Genomic DNA, 23,042 nt, shown 5'->3' on the forward strand with positions numbered 1-23,042 from the left:
TGGATGATATCAGGTCCGATGATATGGAAACTCAGTCTTCTTCCAATGCCCAATCTTCTCAATCCAAGTCCTCCTTTACGAATTTACCAACGTCTCATTTATATACCTCTCCTGAATCTAGACAATGTGGCAGAGATCTCACTCGTCTGCCTCGCTCTCAAGATGACATGGATTCGGCTCTATGCTCTGTCTCTTCTCACACTAATACGCAGCAAAGAGACAAGTCTAGATCGCCTCTTAAGACTCCATCTGATGCTGACTGAATTCTTTTAATGCTTTAATGCTTTATTACTTTTTCTTATTATACAAACTTATAGCAGTGTTTATTGTTCACAATGCTTTTGTTGCTTGCTTAGCTCACTGAGATTTTACTGCATGGTATAATTTTTTATGCTGATTGAAGGCATATAGCAATGTTTGTTGTTGTTCTTATATGTTGCTTCATGCTCTATTGTTATTCTCTACTCGCTACTAATATGGGATTTTCAGATTTGCAGTTATTTAATCACTTTCAAGTTTTGCTTCTTATGTATTATACGGTTCTTATCTGTCCCACATTTATTACCTGTCCCGCTTTTGTATGATGTCTATATCTTTTATTGCTTAGAGTGTCTTTCGTCATTTTCTTTTGTTTTTCTTCTATTGTATAACTTTCTGGGGTTCTTTCCTCCTCTCCTACCTACTATCTCCCTACCTCCTTTCATGTGATATTGTTGGTTTGGTTCCCCCTTGTACATCTTTTTTCGTATTCCCCTCACTCTATTTTTCATACTCTCTTTTGTGGTATATCATGTTTTTATTTAGTCTTTTTCTTCTTCTAATTTTCTCGCGTTTTCCTTTTGTGGTGTGATCACTTTGGTTCTTTGTTTCGTATTGTGACCTATGTCTCCTTGTTCTTCTATGTTTATACATTGGATGTTTGGTATCCTCACAGTATTTTGCTGACTGCAGACTTTTCTTCAAGTTGTTCCCTCCGCTTTGGATAGTCTCATGTCTTCCGCACTTCTTCTATTATATACTATGTTTTCTTTTACTTCATCCTCCTTGCTCTCATTACTCTCCTTTTGTATGGTTCTTGTATCATACCTCTTATAATTTTTTCTATTTTACTGGTTCTGATGCGATACATTGCTATATCTTTCTTCCACTTTTTCTCTTCTATATCTTGTCTTCCTTTTGCTTCATCCTCCTTGCTTTTATTTACTCTCCTCATGTTCTTCTCATGTAGTATTTAGGTTGGGGGTTTATTGGTGACAGTCTCTTGGAGGGGATGAAGAGAAGTTGATTCTGATTTTGATGATGTTATTTTGTCCAGCGCTGCGAGGCCTCCGGGCAGTTATGCGCTATATAAGTGGAATTTTTCATTTCATTTCATTTCATTTCGTTCTATTGTGCTTTATATATCTCATGTTACCATTTATCCTCTGGATCCCCACTCTTCTTTGCTCTAAGGGGGCCCGGTCTCCCTTGGCGTTGTTCTTAGTGCGCCCAGACCCACAGTTTACAGTCCAGGTTGCTTTTTTCTTCTACTTTCCTATCCACTTTTCTTTTTCCTTTTCTTTTTCCTTCTTTCCTTCTTCATTTCCCTAATTACTTTTAACTTCTATATTTCTTTGTTTTTTGGTTTCCCAGAGTAGCATTTCTATTCTTTTTTGTCTCTGCTTTTCCTCACTTGTTGTTTACTTAATCCTATTCTCATGCCTTCTACCCATCCGTTGTCTGTGATTTCTTGGAATGTTCATGGTCTCACCCATTACTTAAAACGTAAGAAAGTTCTTTCCTATTTACATTCTAAGCATGTGGACGTTGCTCTCTTACAGGAGACTTATTTGGACAATATTGAGTCTAGTAAACTCAGCAGGGACTGGGTTGGTAAAGTCATACATAGTTCAGTCTCTAAACCTGATCCTGCCAATTCTAATCCTATTCGTAAATGCGGAGTAGCTATCCTTTTTCGGAAGTCACTTCCTTTCACAATTCTATAGTCATGGTCTGACCCGGAAGGTCGATATGTATTTGTTAAACTGAAGCTGGGTAATTCCTTCATTTGTCTAGGTTCTGTATACACTCCGCTAGGCTCCAAGAAGCAATTTTTTCTTCGACTTAATCGTCTTCTTACGGATATAAATGCTTCTCAATTTCTCATCGGTGGTGATTGGAATTTGGCACCAGATCCTGCTCTTGACAGAACAGGCTGCATTGACGCTATCAATTGGTGGAGTGGTGTAGCTCACTGGTTAGAGGCGGCAGACCCGGGAGCAGAGGACGGCCTGGGACCAGGGTTCAAATCCCGACGTGGCAGGGTCGTGGACCAGGGTCAGCGGACTTGATAATTCTCACCTCGGTGCCTACTCTAACCAGGCATCACACTCGGCAACTCTGGGCATTAGCTTGCCTCATCTCCACAACGGCCCCCCACATATGCTGGGGATGCCTGGTTTCACCTTGGAGATACCCAGTAGGGACCATCTCACAGGGAAAGCCAGGACGGGTTCCCCAGCGGTCTACTGCGCAGAGATACTCCTTCGGGAGTCGATTCTAGCGCGTTAGAAACCCACAATTAATAGTAATTAATGCTTCAGACAGAGCCATCTTTTGTGACATCCTTGCTGACACTGGTCTTGTGGACCATTGGAGACTAAGTCACCCACAGGATAAAGAGTACACTTTTTTTTCTTCTACTCACGGTACGTTTTCGCGCCTTGATTATTTTCTGCTCTCGCAACATTCAGTCCGATTGGTTACTGATTCCCAGATTTTAGAAGCAGCTATATCTGATCACTCCCCTGTTCTTTTATCTCTAGACTTGGGTCTTATGAGTCCGGGGCGCAAATTGTGGCGTTTGAATATCAACAGATATAAAACGCCAGCGGGTAAACTTCTTTTGCAATCCCACTTCCGTGATTATCTTCTTAATAATAAGGATTCGGTTTCCTCTAAAAGAATGGTCTGGGCAGCTGCTAAGGCAACCATCAGAGGTCAACTTATGCGGGACACAGCTCTTTATAATAAACAGAACGCTGCTAAACAACTTGATCTAGAAAAGGATATTAGTCGACTCTCTCAACTATATATTTTGAAACCGACTCTCCAAAATCGCAAGTTATTGGAGCAAACACGCATGGTACTGAATACTCTTTTTACTTCTAAGGCGGAATATGCCTTACAAAAGATGAAAGGTCGTCATTATGAACAAGGGGATTATTGGCTGCGCAACTGCGTCAAAGAGAGGCTGCTATGGCGATTCCAGCTATTAAATCAAGTGGTGGCGATATCCTTACTCTGCCTCAAGAGATAGTTGAGGAATTTGCCTCATTTTATAGATCTCTCTACTCCCCAGGCACTCAGGTAGATACGCTAGCGATGTCTAAATTTCTAGATGAAGTACATCTTCCACGACTCTCAGATGATGGCAGAGCTCTACTTGAAGGACCTATCACGATGGATGAAATTTCCTCAGCTGTATCTGCCTTACCGTACCATAAAGCTCCGGGGGATGATGGTTTTCCTCCTGAATTTTTTTAATGGACTGGTCAGAGCATGATTGATACTCTTCATGCTGCCTTTGGGGAAGCCGTGGAGGAGTCTTCTCTTGGTTCTATTTCTAACAAAGCCATCATAGCAGTCTTGCCAAAACCTGGCAAGGATCCTCTATTGTGTGGTAGTTATCGTCCTATTTCTCTCTTAAATTCTGATGTTAAGATCCTTGCTAGCATTCTTGCATCACGACTCCGCAAGATTTTACCTTCTTTAATCCATAACTCCCAAGTAGGTTTTGTTCCCGGTCGTTCCTCTCGAAATCACTTGCGTACTCTCTCCCATGCCCTATGGTCAACTAAAGATCTTGTCGATGATGCCCTCCTTCTCTCTTCGGATGCTGATAAAGCATTTGACCGCATCGAATGGGACTACCTTTTTACCGTCATGCAAAGATTTGGATTAGGTGATCAGTTCATAGCTAATGTACAACTACTTTATGATAGCCCATCTGCTCAAGTTAACTGTGGTGATTTTCTTTCTACTCCATGTGGTGGTTTTCTTTCTACTCCATTTCCTATCCGACGGGGTACCCGTCAGGGTTGTCCACTCTCCCCTCTTCTTTTCCTTTTGGCTATGGAACCTCTGGCTGCTGCAATTTGTCAATCGCCTGCTGTGGTGGGCATTCCTCTTCCAATTGGTCATTCCAAAATGTATTTATATGCAGATGATATTCTTCTCACACTTACTGATCTTCCCCGCTCTCTACCTGCTCTCCTCCGTGTCATTGATGATTTTTCTTCTTTCTCTGGATATAAGATAAACTGGGACAAGAGCGAAGCATTACCTATGTCCATTGGTACTAAGAAGGATGCCATTTCTGGTTTTACATTCCATTGGCAACCTTCTCGGCTTAAATACTTAGGTATACTCCTCAATAGGGGATTAGATAACGTTGTCACGGACAATTTAACTCCTTTAATTGCGCAAATGCAAAGAGACTTCGATAAATGGAAGGCCCTAGGTGTATCCCTTTGGGGACGGGTTCAGGCGATCAAGATGGTCACCCTACCACGTTTTCTCTATGTTCTGGGTATGCTTCCTTTGACCATTCCTTTGGCTACTCTTTGGTCCATTGATTCAAAAATTTAACTTTTTATATAGGGTACAGATAAACCGCGTCTCACCCTAGCCAAATTAAAGTCCCACCAATTGCAAGCAGGTTTGGGTCTTCCCTCTATCGAGCATTACTCCCTTGCCCTCCATCTTTCCCATCTTTCTTTCTTTTTACCCAAGTCTAAAGACATCCCACAATGGGTTTCACTTGAACGTCACTTATTGGCTTCTGGCACTGGTTTGTCCCTTTTGTATGGTAAGGGTTCCAGCTCTCTTGACCCCATAAATCCTTTATTATCCGCTTGTATAAGTCTTGGCAAAGAAGTCATTGTATCTTTAAATCTAACTCGCGACTTCATTTTAATGCTCCTATATGGTCTAATTCGGCTATGCAAGTGCGGGGTCGTACTGTGTCCTGGCCTCTGTGGCAGGAGGCTGGTATTCATTCAATGGAACATGGTGACAATTTTAAATCCTTTCCCCAACTCAGTGAGGAATTCCATCTCCCGTCCTCACAATCCTGTAAATATTCCCATCTTCAACAAGCTATCACAAAACACCTGGGTTCCCCACCTGAACTGTTGTCCACTTCTCCTATTTTTTCTTATTTGAATTTATGGGGAACTTTTAAGGGTGTCACCTCTGGTCTTTCTTACATCCTCTCTTTTCGCAACCCCTTTCAAAAGCTCTTCAATTGAAGTGACAATCACGCCTTTCTGTGACATACTCAGATGCTCAGTGAGATCTCATTTTGGAAGGGTTACATAAGGGTATTCGAGAATCTCGCCTTAAATTCTGTATCTTTAAAATTCTCCATGAATGGCACTGGTCTCCGGTCAAATTACATCGTGCTAAGTTACTTTCCCATTCTTTGTGCTGGAGATGTCCTGCTACCGGCTGTGATATAACGCACATTATCTGTGAATGCCCTCGTACTAGATCATTTTGGTTTTTTGTGCGAAAGACTTTGGCTTCTTCTATGTCATTGCCTTTGCCCTTTACCTCTGTAAATATAATTTTACATGACTTTCGTGGCCTCCCAAAGTTTACTAAACCGCAGACTCGTCACCTCCATACTGCTCTAGCCACGGCAAAAATGTGTATATTGCGTCATTGAAAGTCTTCATTATCTCCTTCTCAGGAGGAGTGGTTGGTGCCGGTGGCAATGATACAAACAGCTTCCTACGAACGTATAGTTTATAATTTGCAGGATCAAGCTTCCATTTTTCTTCAAGTTTGGTCCCCATTCCTAGAAACCACAGTGGGCAATGACTCTGTCTCTACTTCTTCCTCTTCTACGGCTGATCTTCCATCTTAATTCCACCTTTTTCACAACATGTTCATTCTCTTTTATTCCTATCTCCTACGCTTCTTCTCATTCTTCTCGCTTTCATCTCATTTCACAGTTAGTTTTGTTACTCTGGGGCTCCTTTTCTCTCTTTTTCTTTTTTTTATTTTTCTTTTCCCTTTTTCTTTTTTTTTCTTTTCTCCTCTTTCTTTCTTTTTCTCTTCTCTTTTTTCTTTCTTTTTTATCCTTATTTCTGCCCTATGACTTCTAGAGGATTTGTTGTTCAATGCCTCCTTTGTTATATTTTATGAATCATTTCCTCATTTATGCTGTGTCTCATTTTTTCCTCTGCATATGTATCTACATTTATGCTCTATCAAAAATGTTATTAAAAAAAAATTTCAACACAAAGAATGTAATGGTCTTTCAAGTTTCAAAGCCACCACTGTAGGTGCCTCCCTGAGAATGGCTTCTTCATTCATGTCTCAGGCAGACCATCTCAACGAACACTATGGCCATTACAATCATCAGTATCGACTATATCTAAGGAACTGATCAAGCCTCTAAAATTCAGGTGTTGTCATGATCAAGAGTCTCATTAATGTTTTTAGGGTTTTTGCTTGAGATGGCAGTGAGTTACAACTGTGAACAAGACCAAGGCTGGACTGGGCATACCGGGCATCTGGCATTTCCCCGGGAGGCAGAAATGGTGGGCCGCTTTTGTTACCGGGTATCTGTTTTGTATCAGTGCAGCAGTTTTAAAAATACTGCAGAGTTCCTTGTATATCCAAGAGATTTAAGGCAACAATAAAAGTGCCAGGATAACTCTGTTGATTAATGTACTTGCTGAAGAGGGATTAGAGTTTCTAGTGGCCGTTTTGACTCATTGATTATAGCACAGATTGTTAATATGCCTGCTGTACAGAGTTTGTACTATGAGGATCACAAAACAGCTTTTTATATGCATAGCTCAGTGGGTTACTGCTTTTGTCACAGAGATCATTTTGTTACTGTGCACTTCATAAGTTACAGTCGTAATCTAGGTTAGAAAGTTATGTTTTTTTGTCCCAGTCTTTCATTATCCTAATTTTGCTAAAAAGGGGTTGTTTGGGTAGAAATAAATTCTTTATGGTAAAGTCTTCCCTAACCACTGTGTTACGTTCTGAATCCTGAGTTTGTGCTTCCCCAAGCACTCTTATAAAATGCCTACCAGTATGGATGACGTGAATATACACTGATTTACACATGTATGAATCCTTGACTCTGTATGTGTGTGTGATGTGATACCCTACACAGGTATGAAAGGCACTATGAACCAAATGAAATACATTTGAGGGGGGCTATGTAGAGATGAGAGGCACTGTTGGATGGTGATACTGGGGGAATCATTGAAGAGCCCCAATAAAGATTACTGTATCCTGGTGCACTGTAAGGTCATCACTTACTATGCTTTAAAAATGAATACAATTGAATATATTATAAAAATGTGCAGTAGAATGCACCATTTTTACCTTTTTTTCCCAAATTTTCTTGTCAAGTTCGCTCGCTGCGCTTGCTCGCTATGCACCGTATGCAACTTATTATTTCTATATTTACACACCATTCACCTGTGTCGTCTGCAGGGCTAGCAAGGTGGGTTAGTTGGATCATTTTCCAAGCAGCAATTGAAATTTCCATTTTTGGGTCTCATCCAGAGGAGCTATGGTTTCAAGGTCTTTCTGACCCAGAGCCAGACATGAGAATATACTGAGAGCAGCTGACTGGTCTTCGAAATCTACTTTTAAAGATTTTTATTGTAACCCTGTTTATCATGCTTGCTTTGCTGTTGTCAGCTCACTTTAAAATATAATATTATGAGACTCCGGTCTTGAAATAAAATGCAGATTTTCCAAATAATCATGTATGAAAGTTTTAATTTTAATGAACCTGTGGAGGCAAGTAATATTTCAACTTTGTTTTTGTTTCAGATTCTATTCTGGTTTTTTTGCCTTCCATTTATGAAGTATACTGCTTGCTTCTTTCACTTTTCAGTTTCAAAATGAACTGTTCAGCAATCATCTTGAGGATTCCAAAGAAATATGGAGTGGATAGTGTTATTTTCAGGCGTCCATCTGTGTTTTCTTCATCCTTCTACTGCATATGAAATAGGCGAACTGTACCGTGCATCAAGAAAGAGAAATCTAAGGCCACGTTTATCCAAAATCCATTTTGCATTCCCTAAATAGCGAATTTTAGGTAATCACTATTTAAGGAATACAAAATGGTATGTAAGAAAATAGCAATTACCTAAAAGCGATTCCTAAAGTATTGCAATCTCAATTAAGTAATCGCTATTAGGTAATACTACTCCATTTGTTCCTTTGAGCCTAAAGGTCCATAGGTGCGAATGGTTTTGCATTACCTATTTAGCTATTACCTAATTGGTAATTGCAAATTAGGTCATACAAAACCAAGGTGCCCGGGGGTCTAAGGCCCCACTGAAGCACCCCAGAAAATAAAATGTGGCCATATACAGTCCACACATGCCCTATGGGCATGCGCGCACTACATGGCACTCTGAGAAATGCTTTTTCAAAAATTGCACAGGGTTACCATCAACTTGGAGTCAATGGTAATAGCATTTCCGAAAGGCACAGTTTGCATTTAGAAAATGCTTTTTACATGTTCTTAGAGATTTCCTATTTATAGTCGCAATATTAGGTAATCTAAAAAATAGTGATTACCTAAAATGCATTCCCAAAGTAGTCCATACATCTTGAAAGGCTACTTTGCACTCACAAAAGTTCAAATTTAGCCATTTGCACTATTTGCGAATGCAAAATAGGTTGATACATGTTGCCCCTAGTTACACGTAAAGCAATGGTAAACATATTGAATGAATATTCCTGCAGAAATATAGACAGGAAAGACATTGAAAAGTTAAATTTGGAAGGGACGCTGTCTCCAGCATTCACCAAGAGGAGCTGGACTTAACAATGTGTTTCATTAGAGCCCATTTTGCTGTGTGCGAGAAAAGAAGACAATGAAAATAAACAGCGTGTCCAGCATGGCTGTGCTGGGATTCAAGATGGAGTCAGGTATAGTTTGCGTTTACATCAAAATGTCTGTAGGTTACAGCGACATCATTTTTGATGCAAAACATTTATGACGCTTAGCAGAAATTATTTTTAAATTAGGAATATCTCTCCCTATGCCATGAATAGTGAATCCATATATTAGTACTGGATTGTGTCAGAACCATACATTTGTACACATTATTCTCTAAGAGGATCGCTAGTGTATCAGTGAACTCCTCTGAGCACCCCTGGGGCACTAGCGGTTCTCAGTCATTCATTTATTGTTGGACATTCATTGATCCTGAACTGTCATACATCTGGATTTTGATTCAATTGTATCCTTGTGACTGTGACTATTTCTACATATTTGTATGTGCACCATTGTACTTGCACTGCATCTGCATCAGGAGCACCTTATTCTTGAACTGTCTACCAACTTATATTTGCTGCTTACAATACAATTTACCTGAATCAGTGATTTCTGTTGCGTTAATCGCTATCAGAGATTATATCTTGCACTTTTTGAGGTTCCCTTGACTTATGAAAGTTACCTGAATAAATCCAAATGAAACACTGTACTTGAATACTCATGAAATTGCCCAAGTTCTTAGGAGTACAGGGTTTGCCCCTTTGTCATCTACTTACATTAAAGGCAGGAAAGACAGCATAATACCAATCACTGTGTCTTTAATAAAATTAGGACTTTTCAATATGATCATTTGAAAAATTGGGTTGTTGGTTGAATGTGGTGTGAGCCCTGGCCAAGCAATGGTCACAATCCCTAGCAGGGTGAAACACCAATGGGCCAATTCCGATGCGGACGGAGCCCTTCCGACGGCATTGAAATTTTCTGTTCAGATTCCTTTCTGATCGACACGTTAGGATGTGGTTGGTCAGAAAGGAATACGAACGGGCTTTCCGAATGGCTTCCGATGGGCTAGGAGAGCCCGTCTGCCATTCGGAAAAGTAATCCCAAGGGTGGCTCTTTCCACTCGAGGGATTACGATGGTGAATTCCTACAGCCTTTCTGTGCCAGCCTTTCCGACAGAGTAAGGCTGTAGGAATCTGACTTTGGGGGCCCTCAGCAGGGCCCCCATGGGTGCAAGGCCTCTGGATGGTGGCCTAGAGGGCACCTATCATGCCCCCCTGTTTATCGCTACACCCAGTGGCAGGGATGAACTGCCCTTCAGCTCTTTAAAATAAGAGCATGCATTTCGGTCAGAATGCGTGTTCCCATTGCAAAGAATAGGATTGCGATCAAATCCTAATTCCTGGTTTGGGAACGCTGAAAGGAGGTCGGTCTGCCCCAGGTCTAGATCAATGTCGGACGAATTCAGGTCCGTCCGACATCGAAATCGACCCCCAAAAGTCACTAAACTAACCTGTGCACAATCCTAGGAGTGAAGCACAAAAAGCAGTCAGGCTTAACTTAGGGGCAATGTGTAAAGAATGCATGCAGCACACAAACAGTATATAAAGTAAAAACACAACACAAGAAAATTCCCACACCAATTAAAAAAATAGAGGAAATTGTAATACATTTTTTGATCCAAATAACAAAAATCCTATCAGTGGAAACTGAGTTATGAATTTTTAAGGTTTTTAATTAAAACTAGCACCCACAAGATCAAAATGCCAACTGTGGACATCTAGTTGCGAGAGACTGGGTCAAATTCGAAAAATATGGTAAAAACCACTATGGAGAGCAGTTCGGATACAAGAAGAAGATTGGGCATGGTTGCCACTTACTTTCAGACTTACCAGAGTTTTCAGGAAAAACGCTTTGAGAAGGTGAAGTCCAAGGCAGGGGCATAACACAGGCCCCCGCAGGTCCCGCAGTGCGGGGGGGCCTCGATGCTCCAGGGGCCCCGGGCCCCCCTCACTCTCTGTAAGACGTCTTGAAGTCATCAAGCCTATAAAGTAAACTACAGTGCGCGCGCCGCACACCACGGAGTCCGTGGCACGGACGGTGAGCCTCAATGTATTGTGTAACAACCATTAATTATATAGGGGCGACGGGCACGGGCGTATTAACACAGGCCCCCGCAGGGGGCCTCTACGCTCCAGCCAGGGGCCCCCTCACTCTTAGCAGAGGAAGGAAGACACGCTACACAGTAAGCAAGGCAAGGCAGGCCTGTAAAAAGTGCGCTCCTCACACCACGGAGATTAATGTGCCTGGGCCTCTATTTTAAACATGAATTAAGGTGCCGTGCGTGCGCACGCCCTGCTAGCCTGTCTGAGCCTTTTTGAATTATTCAAATAGTTGGTGCACACTGCGCAGTACGGCTCTTACTTATTTTTAATTAAGGTCCATGGGCGTGGCGGCGCGCAGTTGTTGTCTATGCGTCTGCGCGCCGCGGTGCCGCGGTCTCAAGGGTGGGGGAGGGCCTCGTGACTAATGTCAATATTGTCATGCGCATTGTAAAAGAGCGCGTGACTTAGTACTGGTACTGCGGTGACTTAGGAGAAGCCAAAAGGGTGTGGCCGACGTGGTACTTAAAACAGTACTAGCCCCTGCCTGGCCTTGCCCAGTATCAGTCGCCCTGTCTTCTGTGGCTCACCCCGGCACCCGCCCTCAAAGGAAATCTGCAGGCTAGCCAGCCAGGCCTAAGGTGAGCGATGAGCGTGTGAAACTCGAGTATGTTGTGTGATCAAAACGATGGTACACCGGTTTTAGAGAGAGGCGCAGATTGCAGAAGGGAGATGGCGGGAACGGACCGTTAAGGAAATATTCATTTTAGCACTGGCAGGGGCCGGGCTGGATGTCTGAGATGTAGAGAGGGGGGGGGGGGGGGGGGAGCAGTATATAACCGACCGAAGCAGAAAGCGATGGGTGTCAGGATCAGTTATGTGTTCACTGGGGGAGGGAGTGCTATCCTGATGGCCTGCAGAATGCCGTGTAAATGTTGCCCACAACACTCTAGGACCTATTTAGAAACGATTCATTTCACTATTTCCAGTTTCCACATAGCTCGAGCTATGCATAGTCTTCCTTGTAGTCTTTCCTTGTCCTAGGCATCTGGGACTTGAGCACCACCTGCCTGCTTCTAGCACACCAGTTCCACGCATGTGCCTCTTGACAGCTGAGCACTCTGTAACTGAGGGCATGTGCCATCCTCGTTCTACCTGTTTCCTTTGCCAGCTGGGCACTATTTTTCTCTACCTGTTGGCAACGCGTGCTAGAACAACAGAATGGTAGGTGTGGCACCTTCAGCCAGTCCTCGTTTTTTCATAAATGAGGCCCTTGTTGTTTAGGCCTCATTCCTTTGCGTATGTGGTGCTGCCTGTTGTTGCCTGTGAGTTCATCCGGTATTTATTTAGTGTGCTCCTTGGGGTGATTTACCTTAATTTCTGCTTACCTTGGTCCTGAACTGTAAAAGTGTTATACAAGTGCTGTGTTCTGTACTTCGAGACCAGCCGAGAGGTGAGAATGTGAGCGAGACAAATTACCAGTGGCTAATCTCTATTCAAACAATCAACCCATCTAGCACATGTGTGTTTTTCTCAGTCAGACTCCCAGGGGTCCCATCGCTTGCAGTGTCACAGGGCTCGAGCTGCACCTCGCTGATGTGGCCACACAATGCCTTATAAGGTGTGGGGCTCCATGTGGTTTAACATGTCACATTTTAACTTTTCTCAGTGGGATGCCCTGCCTATGACATGTATGCCCAGTCAAGGTTGGGCATGCACCTAGCTCACTATCCCACAGGACCCAATCGGTACCTTACTAACAATTCCAAAACAGGCCAAAGCTGATCTGAGTTTGCTTGTGATCCATTGGAGCACGGATGTGGTCTGGTCTACCAGTTTAGGTTGGACTGTTCCTGTTTGATCGAGGCTGATTTGCATATGATTGGACTCTGTATTTAGTGGCACAGTGAGAATAACATCATAAACTGAAATATCACTCAGAGTAATTAGCAGTGACTAAGATTAGGTCACACGTGTCACTTTTCTCTTTTTTTCCAGAAAGTTCAGGATTTTTATCTCAGGACTTGTAAGACCATAGCGCAATGCAACCACACAGCCATAGCAATGGCAAGTGCCCGCTTCACAAATTCTATGCACCACACCATACCTTAATTTTCACCATGCCATACCATGTTGTCAAGCAAGACGTGGGCATTAGGCAGCGCTGCAACTTGTCTAGGTCTGCATCTACCCTTCTCAATGCCAGCTTGCTAATCTCCTCTGATTGGGCCACGTTAGTACTTGTTGTTTAGTCGCATTTCCTGTGCAGCCTGCTTTTGCTTGTTGATAATTATTCCTGTGTTTCCTCCCCAAGATCTCAAGCGATTGAGCTGTCATTTCTCTGATTTCCACCAGGAACTCCATAAAAATGGAGGAGTCAGCAAATGTATGACGTGTATTTTTGATGGCAAGAACACTATAGCTCAACAGTAACCGCATAACAACTGTTTAAGACACAAATAAATGCCTCCTCTTTAATACAGCCCATAAGGCACACACGAAAGATGCTCCATGGTCCTATTTAATACACCCTCTCTCCAGTGCTTAGGTAAATACTATCATAATATTGAATCCACTGCTCAAATGTTTTCAATAGGGGAAGCCAGTCAGAATCCTCTAATTAGTAAACCGTTGTACATTACATTTTACCACATGAGCCCAAATGTAGTTTAACTTAGCAGCATAAAATGTTGCAAACCCATTGAACAAAACCCCAAGCGCAAATGAGTTATAGCTAATATTGCTTCTATTGATGCAGCATTCTTCAGCGCTTCCCCTCATGTTACCTTTTTATGTGCAGCGAGAGAGAGTGGAGAGAGAGAGAGTGGAGAGTGGAGAGAGACAGTGGAGAGAGAGACAGTGGAGAGAGAGAGTGTGGCGCCAGTGGAGAGAGTGGAGAGATTGGAGAGAGAGTGGAGAGAGAGTAGAGAGAGTGGAGAGAGAGTAGAGAGAGTGGGGAGAGAGAGAGAGAGAGAGAGAGAGAGTGGAGAGAGAGAAGAGAGGGTAGAGAGAGAAAAGAGAGTGGGGAGAGAGAGAGTGGAGAGAGAGAGAGAGAGAGAGAGTGGAGAGAGAGAAGAGAGAGAAGAGAGAGTGGGGAGAGAGAGAGAGTGGAGAGAGAGTAGAGCGAGTGGAGGGAGAGAGTGGAGAGAGAGTAGAGAGAGAGAGAGTGGAGAGAGAGTAGAGAGAGAGTAGAGAGAGAGAAAGTGGAGAGAGAGACAGTGGAGAGAGAGACAGTGAAGATAGATTGGACAGAGTTGAGTGAGAGAATGGAGAGAGAGAGTGGAGAGAGAGTAGAGACTAACTGACTCAGAGACTGAATACTGGCTGACCAAGAGACTGACTGGCTGAGAAACTGACTGAGAGAGAGATTGACTGATTGACAGAAAGAGAGAGACTGAATGACAGGGAGAGGGAGACTGGCTCACTGAGAGAGAGAGGGAGAGAGAGAGTGGAGAGAGAGAGAGTGAGAGAGTGGAGAGAGAGAGTGGAGAGAGAGAGAGAGTGGAGAGAGAGAGAGAGTGGAGAGAGAGAGAGTGGAGAGTGAGAGAGTGAAGAGAGAGATAGTGAAGAGAGAGAGTGGGGAGAGAGAGAGTGGAGAGAGAGAGAGAGTAGAGAGAGAGTGGAGAGACAGTGGAGGGAGAAAGTGGGGAGAGAGAGAGAGAGAGAGAGAGAGTGGAGAGAGAGTAGAGAGATAGACAGTGGAGAGGGAGACAGTGGAGAGAGAGAGACAGTGGAGATAGATTGGACAGAATTGAGAGAGAGAATAGAGAGATAGAGTGGAGAGAGAGTAGAGACTGACTGACTCAGAGACTGAAAACTGACTGACCAAGAGACTGACTGGCCGAGAAACTGAATGAGAGAGAGAGAGAGAGAGAGAGAGAGAGAGAGAGAGAGAGAGAGAGAGAGAGAGACTGGCAGACTGAGAGAGGACTGACAGACTGACTGAAACAGAGAGATAGAGAGACTGACAGACTGACTGACTGAGAGAGACTGACTGACTGAGAGAGACTGAATGACAGAGAGAGAGAGACTGACTGAGAGAGACTGACTCACTGAGAGAGAGAGAGAGAGAGAGAGAGAGAGAGACTGACTGTGATGGAATTGGGGTCAAAGTGTGTATGAAGCTATGCAATGCCTCTTAAGATTGCTTTGTCTACTAATAAAAATGTATTATCAAAATGTGCTCTTTGTAGTTTCATCTGCTTTTGAAATACTGCTTTGTCACATTGTCTAATGTTTTGAAACGAGAAGGGGCAGTGAATGCACTTTTGTCAAAACTGAACGATGAGTAGGCCCGATGTTGTATATCATGACGGGAGTCTGCACCAGGAAACCCACCTAAAATTGGGCAAACTTACCCGGCGTTCTGATGGCAGGGACCCTGTAATGAATGAACCACCACCTATGGTAGCCTGCGGGCAGAGTACGCCCAACCTTTAACTCCACCATCCAGTGTTACTTATAACGGCTGGATTGGTGACAGTGGCGTAACAATAGCCCGCATCCCCTGCAGTATGGCGGGTCGCTGGCCTAGAGAGCTCTAGACTGGCACGGAGAATGGGAGGGGGGCCCCCTCCATGTAGTTTGCAGGGGGGCCCCCTCAAGTTTCGTTACGCCACTGGTCCAAGGGGCAAGGCTCCAGGCGGTGTATGAGGAGGGAGCATCATCGTCGGTGAGCTGCTGGATGAAGTTGCAGTGAAGAGTTCTATGTTCGGACAGTCACTTTTTTGGAAGGCAAAAATCTCCAGATTTGAAACATACAGACAGTTTCTATGACCACACACCTGCCAACTGACTCTCCTCCACATTCCAGAATCATGTTTACCTCATCATACAGGTGGTCTAATTATGTCATAATGGCAGCCATCATTGACATATCAGCAGCATGACTGGCCTAATTTTAGCCATAAATTAAATCATATGCATGGGCACAACCGTTTTCCAACTAGAATAGTGTTTGTGAGTTTCAATTGTTAATTACCAATTTAAATGAATTTTAGGTTGCTCTGAAAAGTCTGTAAATTGATGCCTATATACTAACTACATATTAGGTATTGTTTGTAAATAGCATGTATGATTATTGTGTACCCTCGATAATCTTGATTACCTTTTATGGTATAGATTTTTATTTTTATTTTTATTTTTATTCTTCATGGTACAGTATTTTGTGTCAAACCTTGTTCATAATGCTAACATCACATTTTAGATATCACGCCGATCACACTCATTCAATATGGCAGCCGCCCAGACACCTTTTCACATAACTGGTAGTCCGTCTACTATGTCTATGGGGACGTAATTTATACGTAAGACGCTACATGCGCAGTATCCATACACGTAAGTGCCCTGAGAACTACGTGTAAGGAACGCTTTTGAAATTATCTGCGACTTTGCAGTTTAGAAATCTCAGTAAGAGGATCGCGATTGTTTAAAGCGTTAGTTGTGGTGAAGCGCTCATTTAAATGGCGCGCGGTGTGTATATTAGTTTAACAGGTTTTAAGAATCTTTAATTCGAAGAATTTTGAACTTGAAGTACTTTATTGGTACCATTGCACCAGACGTTATAGCTGTAGCAACATGGACCATACGTTTTGGAATTTACTTGCCTTTCATTCACTTTCTTTTATATAGATCACCTTCAAGATCCATAGATACACCCCGGCATGAATACGTGAGCACATTTACATGATTTATAACACCATATCACGAGTGTTCACGAAATACACAAACCACTAGCTACAAAATGCATGCAAACATGAAGTATCTAAGATGTTGACTTGATTAAGTTATCCTTGGTTGTACATTACATGATGTTTATGTTACTATTTTTAGAGTACACTCCCTGATTAAGAGCATATTATGCTCGAAATGCATTGGAGAACAAAAAATTATTTCATGAAGTGATGTGGAAAACACAATTTCTTATGGAGTGATGTGAAAAGTAATGTGTATATGAAATTGAGAAAGATGTGAAAATTCAAAGAAAAAATGAATTTCAAGAATATAATGAATGAATAAAATTCAAGATATATTGAACATTTGAAGCTTTACTGATTACTACAGGAGTGCCCCATTAAGGGATTTGCAACCAAGTTCATTGGAAGCACACTACAGTGCTAATTTTATCCATCCCTGATCTTATGGCTGTCCCTTTCATAAAAATGGCCAAGGCTGATAAAAGGTAGGCATCCTGGCCATTCTGGTGTCCAGTAAACTAAAATGGGGGATAGAAGTGTACCAAAATGAATGTCTCCACTTCCAAGCGTACAGTATCCTCAACAAGGAGAGACAACCTTTAAACACTCTCTGAATCTCCCTGAAACTAGCCTTGGGAGTCCCTTTGTTTTTAAAAGGAATCTCACCCAACATGCATACTCTGATGGCATGCTTCATAGGAGTTCACCTCCAGATACTTCCTTTATCTAGACGGGCTCAACCTTGATAGACAGAGAGCGGTTTTAGTAAGGCACAGGAGCTTTAGGTTAAAAATTCCTATTATGTACCATATTCATATTTTTTATTAGGTGGTCATCTGGCATGATTGAAAGCAGGTGTGATGTATACAGGGGCAAATAGCAGCCCCAGCATCAGAACGAGGTCTACATGTTTCAACCACCTAATTGCACATATGAGTTGTGTGGCTTTCTTTAGGACGAAAATGAATCCCTCTATTGCCCTTGTATTCACTAAATATCTACTTTACTTGTGTATTTGTACACACTCACACACATGCAATTCATACAAATCAATCTAAGAGAACTTCTCTTTTATCTGCAGGCAGAAAAATTAGATAATATGATTACTGAAAATAGTTTAATTTCTCAAGTTCATTGTCCACCATGAGTGAAAAACATGTGTGTTCACTGTAAGACAGATATCTAATGAGGTTCAAGTGATGTCATTCAGTATCATCTCCTGTAACATTCAATGGCTGGTGATTGGTCATAGAATAGTCTTTGTAAACATACTTTGATAGACAGGCATGGAAAAGTGATCTGAAAGTAACTACATGACGGGTATTTCCTACTTGTCTCATATGGTGCTAGAGTTGGGTAGACCGTGTAAAACTCTGCAATGATATGGGGAAAAACTGTTTTCAATCAGCAAAGGTATTGCTGCTAAGCGATCATTTCAAAGAACTCCCCACATTCCGACACCTCTTCAAAGGTCTGGGCCTGCTTTGCCACATAACTGGAATCTCCAGCCTCTGCTTATTGCTTGTGAGCTAGGTTCAGCGTTATTTATTGTTGAGGATCAGGAGGTTCTTCCGTGTCATGTGGTCACGGTCTGTGACCATGGCCTGAGGACCAACATCAGTTTGCATTGTTATGTAACCTCAAAACATTGTCTAAATGATGAAGTTCAATCTCAGTAAATGTAATAATGGGGTGATGACAATTGATTACTTTTCGGGATTAAAACCTGAATCAACCCTCCCTCCTCTTCCCTCGCAATCCCCATAGGAACAGTCTCATATGTAATTTGTGGGCCCACAGGCACAATATACTGTGTCCTCTTTTTGGTCATATGGGCATCTTGAACTTTGCTTACCTTTGTTGGGTAGGATAGGGTATGATTCAATACAGACCATAGTGGATCTGAAAGTATTTTCAGAACTCCCTGCCTGGTAAGAAGGTGATTGGGATATTGGTGTACAGGCAAAATGACTCTATGGATGTGCGATTGAAGTTGTTCTTTAGCTGTTATTTAGTTGAAGCCATAGGATCCTATCATTCAAGCTGTTAATGTGTGTGTCAAATCTGTAAATTCAACATTGTTATTTTTTGTAAAGGACCCTTTCCAGTGCCCTCCCAGATGTTTTAACTGTTCAATCACAACCCAACTCATGTAATTGGATGTGTGCCCCATTGTTGGGTAGTGTCTAGACATTTTTGTGCTGTTTTGTTAACATCAAATCTTACTGGGGTGTTCCCCCAATCTCCTCTTGACCTTCCTACTTGTCATCTCTGGTATCCTTCTGCACCTGGGCATGTGATCATCTATGTAACAGACTCAGAATTACAGTTTGTGTGTTTTCACAAAACCCAGGGTTTTTCTAGACCCAAGTCCAGTCCTTGGGTAGTGTTAGTCAAATGATAAATGCTGCAATTCCCACATGGGTAATGGCTGACTCGTTTCAGAAGCCCCCACATTTCAGTAAGGGATGTGGTGTGAATGGGAACATCTTTAGGTCCCATGTGTACTAATGCATCTCGCAGGCTCTTACCTCTTTCATGGAAGTACTGTGTTTTTTTCAAAAGATAATTTTCATGTGTACAGTAGTCTCCAGTTTTTATGCATTTTCATCTTCACTTGTTTGGATGCAATACTAAATGTAGCCACACAAATTTGGTGTCGCTAAAATGGTGGCCCTGGTATAATGGTGGGCATTATTGGCATATTAAAGACATAATAGGTTTCATGGTGAGCATCAATGGCGTATGATTGCAATACCTGGGCATTTTGAAGAAGAATCTGTCCAAGTGAGATATCTGTGGATGTGAGTGCTAGAGGAAAACGCCAAACTGATGATTGGTGGCTGGGTTGTTTTTCTTAAAAGGGAAAAATTATATATTCTTCTGGAAATTTGATTGCACAAAATGGAAACGAGTATTTGTTAAGAAAATGTGTGTATTTTCAAAAACTGATATGCTGATGGCGACAAAAAGGTTGCAATTACAGACACATTTAAAGTTGACACTTGAATAAAAATTCAAACTGAGTGGGGAAATGTATTGCTGTGGTTATGTAATTTGCTCCAGAGGGCATTTGATGCTTGGGCTGTTATTTCATTATTCACGCTTTTTTCCTGGCATGTCTGCTGGTGACCTCGCCTGAAATCCCTGGGCAGTCACTACTGATATCTGCTGATAGGTGGTTATAGTTTAATTACAACATGTGTGGTCACTATTTTACAGAGATAAAATGTGCTAAAAGCTCGGGAGGACTTTCCTAGCTCTAACAATAAAAAAAAGCTTGGAGAACCCTGTTTCAGAGTCAGTCACATGCCTTGTCAGTTTCAGTGATACAATAGGTAGATTAATAGGTGAGCTTATATATATATCAAGATGCACTAACATTGCAAACTGGAAACAGAGACACTGGATATCATCACACCGCCTGGTTGCACATCTGAGCTTAATCTGCGCTGAAGGAGTGTTGACATCTAAAAATGAAATACCAGCTGCCACTCTCTATAGTTACCACTGTCTATTACAGAATTAAATTCAATATATCTTCTGAGCTGAAATGAAATGAAAGTGATAGAGTAACTGCAAAGCACACTTGGGGTTACTACATGTTGATTACTAAAGAGAGCTACCGTTAACATTATGAAAAGACTTTCCAAATTCTGTACATATTCAATGTAACAAGCTGATAATTGTGATATAAAGACATTCATTAAAAAAATGTACGTTTATCTGAAGCTTTGCGAATCATATTTTTGTAATTACTGATATCTGCATACAATACTACAATAATTCTGAGACAACATAATTCAACTGATGTTTTTGTAAATATGCTTAGTTCTTAACCCTCTTGAGTAACTCCTTGTGGATAGTAAAAAATGGAATGGAATTCTCAACCTAATGGATGACTGCTTGTGAAAATACAAAGCAAGAAGAAGGTGTGGACTAGGAGCCAATAAAGGTCCAACGGGCACACGCATCAAAGAAAATTGCATTCGCAAATGGTGCGTATCACAAAATTCGGCCGTTTGCGAATGCAATTCCCATTTTTGGGATGCATTAAAATTTTTGTAATTTTCGCAATTTAAGAAATCGCAAAATTGCGATTTCTTAAATTACGATTGCATTTAAGGAATCTCAAATTGAGATTCCTTAAATGCAATGCATCAAACTCTAAAATTTGCGAATTCGCAAATAAGGGGAGCAAATTACCATGAAGTTGACCTTCATGGTAATTTGCGAAAACTTTGAAAAATGCACTAAAGTGCATTTTTCAAAGTTCCATTTTACACACACACATGCCCTTGGGGCATGTGAGTGTGCAAAATGTACTTCTGAGCAGATTTCAGTGGTGCAACAGGGTGTCTTTTGGACACCCCTGCACCCCTGAAATTGCATTCTTAATTTGCGAATTTCTAATGGTGAATTGCAAATTAAGAATGTCTTTTCATTCATTAATATGGGCCTCCAGGCCCATAGGAATGGATGGGGAGGTATTCCTTAATTGCGATTCTCAATTAGAGAATCGCAATTAAGGAATTTGAAGAAATCGCTATTTTTATAGCGATTTCTTGATGCATTGCAGTTTGCAATTCCTTAATTGCGATTCCTTATTTTTCTCAATTAAAGAATCGCAAAATGCAATATTGATGCATGTCCCCAATGGTCCTCTATTCTGAAAACAGTATTCAGACCAGCTGAGAAGGTACTGTTCCTTTCAAAAGAAATAGGGAGGAGACAACTCGGTGGACGAACCTCTGAAAGTGAATCCTAGGGACTATTTCTTGCCCTCACACTGCCCTGGGAATGTCATGCTTCTTCATTGGGCGTTGCTGCTCATAGGGCCAGCGCTGCAATGCCCTATGGGCCCCTCAGAAGGGTTGCTTAGGTGAAGATAAATAGTCAATAGGAATCCCTTTCAAAGGTTCCTTCATTGTGTTGCCTCCCCCGCTATTTCTTTCGGTAGGAGCAGTACCTTCCCAGTTGGTCTGAGTGCCTGTGAAAATGAACAGGTAAAATAGACTACAATCCCCAGAACACAGCTCATCAGGATAGGTGCTGTGCAATCCCCTGAACTCAGCTAATGAGGATAGGTTACTGTCAGGATACGAGTCTCCTAGTACTTTCAGATACCCCCAATGAAAGTGCTCGTCCCCAAACTATGACACTCTACTGGGTCAATCCAGTGCACCACATTCTTTCATTGAATATGGGTTGGTTAACTCAGTCGGATGAGTACACGTTGTCCTTTCAGATCTAGCAAGATTAAGAAGCCATCTTGGGAGTGGTCAATCAGGCCCTATTTAAACCACACCCAAGAGTTTAATCATCACTCAGCTGCAGTTTGGTTCCAGAGTCAACCAAATACCTGCAAAGCAGCTCCAGTCATCAGACTTCGTGGAGTCTCCTGACCGTGTAAGATGGTTTTTTTCTGTTGACTGGTATCAAGTCAAGTAAACAAGAAAGTAATAGAGACTGAGACTACTTGTCAATTACATTTTCTTGAAACCTGTAAGAAAAGAAAGTAAGGTTAGTGGCACTTGCATGCTAAGACTGACAGCCGTGAAGTGAATATCTGAACCATCTCTACATGGCAAAGTAGGACTCACGCCAACACAACTGTACACGCAAAGCTGGCATACGAAACTGAGTTGGCAAATTATGGTGAAAGGCACTATAAATCCCAAGAATCAAAGTCTGTGTTCCAGATGCCCAAAGGCCACTAGATCTACCTCCGGACTCCGTGGCAACCCTCCTCATTCCACTACCTTCGTATAGAGATCTTCCACTCTTTAGATGATCTGAGAGAGGGCAATTTGGGGAGGGTCCTTTGATCCCTTAGATCCTGCATCCCCTTTTGGCGTTCTCTTAAGTTGCCGATCATGGCTCGGGCTTCAGTGTCTAAGATGGTCATGCTCCAGAGGCTGCTCTATTTCTTTATCACCTTCCGGTGGGGGACCAGGTCTCTTGGTTCAAGCAACTAGACACTCTGCTTTGTGAGCTGATATGGGATGGAGGTCACCACAGAGTGTCCCTGGACGTTCTAAGGAACCCCCCTGCGGAAGGGGGCCTAGGCGCCCCTGATTTTCAGTTTTACTTTTTGCCTTTGCGGCTCCAGTGAATAACAGAGTGGCTCATTGGAGTCCACCATGAAGATTTGGGGTTGGTGGGGCAGTCCACGCATTTGGGGGCATTGCTAGCGATACTGCTCTGCCTGGCAGTGGTGATTCTGTGTCCAGGAGTGTTGCTGTCAGTGCCGCTAAAGTGCTGGAAATGCTGCGGGCTGAGAACCACTGGAATGCCTTTATATGCACAGCCATTACCTTTGGTGGGTCTCCCACATGGCGACCCCCTCTCCTATTTTACAGCTGGCCAGTTGTTGGCCTAGACAGATGCCAGACTGATTACAGTGGGAGATTGTTACCAGCAGGGAGCACTGCTCCT

The sequence above is a fragment of the Lissotriton vulgaris genome, chromosome 6 (assembly GCF_964263255.1).
Source record: "Lissotriton vulgaris chromosome 6, aLisVul1.2, whole genome shotgun sequence".
Taxonomy (NCBI): domain Eukaryota; kingdom Metazoa; phylum Chordata; class Amphibia; order Caudata; family Salamandridae; genus Lissotriton; species Lissotriton vulgaris.